Source organism: Camponotus vicinus, unplaced genomic scaffold, assembly GCF_025532165.1.
Source record: "Camponotus vicinus isolate PSW18456_S1 unplaced genomic scaffold, iyCamVici1.0 SCAF_6, whole genome shotgun sequence".
Taxonomy (NCBI): domain Eukaryota; kingdom Metazoa; phylum Arthropoda; class Insecta; order Hymenoptera; family Formicidae; genus Camponotus; species Camponotus vicinus.
Window position 1 is genome coordinate 18,018,097 of NW_028141978.1, and position 2,687 is coordinate 18,020,783.

At 35.2% G+C, this 2,687-nt stretch overlaps 1 pseudogene; it reads left to right on the top strand.

Annotated features, from left to right (window-relative positions):
• Positions 1–542: 542 nt before the first annotated feature.
• On the top strand, positions 543–1,941 carry LOC145973859 (uncharacterized; annotated as a pseudogene).
• Positions 1,942–2,687: the final 746 nt, after the last annotated feature.

Consider the following 2,687-nt stretch of genomic DNA (forward strand, 5'->3'; position numbering starts at 1 on the left):
GAGTCTATGTTTACGTATTCTATGCTTGTATTCATGCCTTGTGTAGATTCAGTTAGTATACAGTACAGTTCAGAAGTACGCAGGTATACACGTGCGCCGTAATTTTCGCCTTAGTTTTTGCCAAGATTTTTTTTTTCTGCATTAAAATGCCAAAAAAAGTTAGCAGAGAAGATCGTGCGAAGAGTGGTTCAAGGATAAATAGGTCAAAAAAAAGGGTACCCCCACACAAACGCGAGAGAGAGGACATTAAAACGAATAGTGCGTCATCAAAAAAAATAAAAGTAAGCGATGCTCAAGATGTAACGGAGGATTTAGAAAAACATTATAGAATCGTTGATTTTTTGCTAGTTTTTTCTACCATCTCTACATTAGTAAAGTGTGTTCAGTGTGATGGAAAAATTAGTTTTCAATCGTGTAGAAAGGAAGGTCTAGGATTTAACCTCAAAGTTACATGCGAAAAGTGTAAACAGCCCCGGTACATTCCGTCTAGTAACAGAATTTCATCTGGTGTTTATGAAATAAATTGTCGATTCATTTTCGTTATGCGAGTCCTAGGCTTGGGATTAGCTGGATGTGAAAAATTTTGCGGCCTGATGGATTTAACAAGTTCTTTTTTATCAAAATCAACATACAGTGAATATGTAAAAAAAATGTGTTCGAATATAAAAAATGTTGCACAGTTGTTTTTTTCTTCTGCTATAAAAGAAGAAAAAGAAGCAACTTGTAAACAAAATAATGTAGAGGATACATCAGAATTGACCGTTTCAGGTGATGGAACCTGGAAGAAACGAGGATTTTCTTCATTATATGGCGTGACTTCATTGATAGGATACTACACTGGAAAAGTTATAGATCTTTGTGTAAAAAGTGCCTACTGTCATAATTGCAAAATTTGGGAAAAGAAACTGGATACCGCAGAATATAGAGAGTGGCATGAAGCTCATGTAACTGACGGAAAATGTCAAGCTAATCATACTGGACCGTCTGGAAATATGGAAGTTGATGCGATTAAAATAATGTTCCATCGTTCAATGAATAATCAAGTGAAGTATCGCAACTATATCGGAGATGGTGACTCAAAATCATACACAGGCCTCATAAATTCTAAACCTTATGGTGAAGAATTTGTAATAAATAAAAAAGAATGTGTAGGACACGTTCAAAAACGTATGGGTACCCGCCTACGTAATGTAGTGAATAATACTCTAGTGGAAACCGAGACTACAGCCGGAAAAAAAGTAAAAAGAAAGAGTCTTTCAGGCAAAGGTAAGCTTACCGGTAAAATGATAGATAAACTAACGGTTTACTATGGTCTAGCCATTCGACGCAATCATGATTCTTTGGAAAAAATGAAAAATGCTATTTGGGCAACTTACTACCACTACAGTTCAACTGACAAAAATCCGCAACACGAAAAGTGCCCAAGTGGCGCAGACTCGTGGTGTGAATGGCAGAGAGCTGCAGCTGAAAATCAATTGCAGTCATTCAAACATAGCTACAGTGCACTTCCAATTGATGTTTTAAATGCTATTAAACCTATTTACGAGGACTTGAGTAAAGACGCACTTTTAGAGCGATGTATTGGAGGCTTCACTCAAAATAATAATGAAAGCTTGAATCAGCTCATTTGGAAAATTACACCAAAAAACGTGAGTGGTAACGCTGAAATCGTTGAAATCGCAGCTAATATGGCAACATGTACATTCAATGAAGGCTGTTTTGCTCTGCTGGCATTCATGCAAGATATGGGGATCAGTTCGGGGATCAGTTGCCATGAATGGGCGCGGAGAGTAGATAATAATCGAATAAACAGCGAATCAACAAGCTGCGAATGAAAGCAAAGAAGGCAGAATTCTCCGCAGACAAAAGCAACAAGATGCTTTAGACATCCTAGCTGGAAGTTCTTCGCTCTATGGAGCTGGCATTGATGATTCTATGTAAGTAAAACAAAAAAAACTGCTTTATTAAAGTTTAATTTACGATTTTTTAGTATGCAAAACTTTAAACGCGTTTTTCTCAAAACTAGTATTTTTAAAGTCGGTGGACACTCTATCTCAAAATCTAATGAACCGATCGTTTTGAAATTTTGTACACACTTTCTACACATAAATGACGAGGTAACAACGTCGAGATTTTTTTTTAATGCTCATAATTTATTTTACAACAACAAAATGGCCGATTTTTTTATGAAAAATCGACTTTTTGACTTCTAAGTGATCTCAAAAATTTTAAAATCAATAAAAAAAAAAATCTCGACGTTGTTACCTCGAGAAACTCATAAACTAATGAAATCTTTTTGAATTTTTGATTTCAGATGATTCAGTGATGAGTTATGCTGTCCACCGCAAAAAAAATTTTTTCGAGACGTCTGCGTAGATTTGCTGTCCACGGCTCATTTCTGCATATTTTTCAATGAAAATTTTTCAAAATACTCTTGAAATATTACTTTATTATATGCTAATTATAATAAAACATTTTTATTGAGCGTGTCCTAAAAAAAAATCCCAAAAATGTGCTTTTTTTATAGCGAATTAACCCTACCCCCCCCCTTAAGAATCTACCTGAAAATGTAGGTTTTCTAAACCAATTAAACTCCAAGTGTTCCCCGTTGACTATAATTGTAATGTCCAAAAAATTCAAAGAGTTTATTTCCGGGACTTTTATTGTAAACTGTAATCTTGTATGGA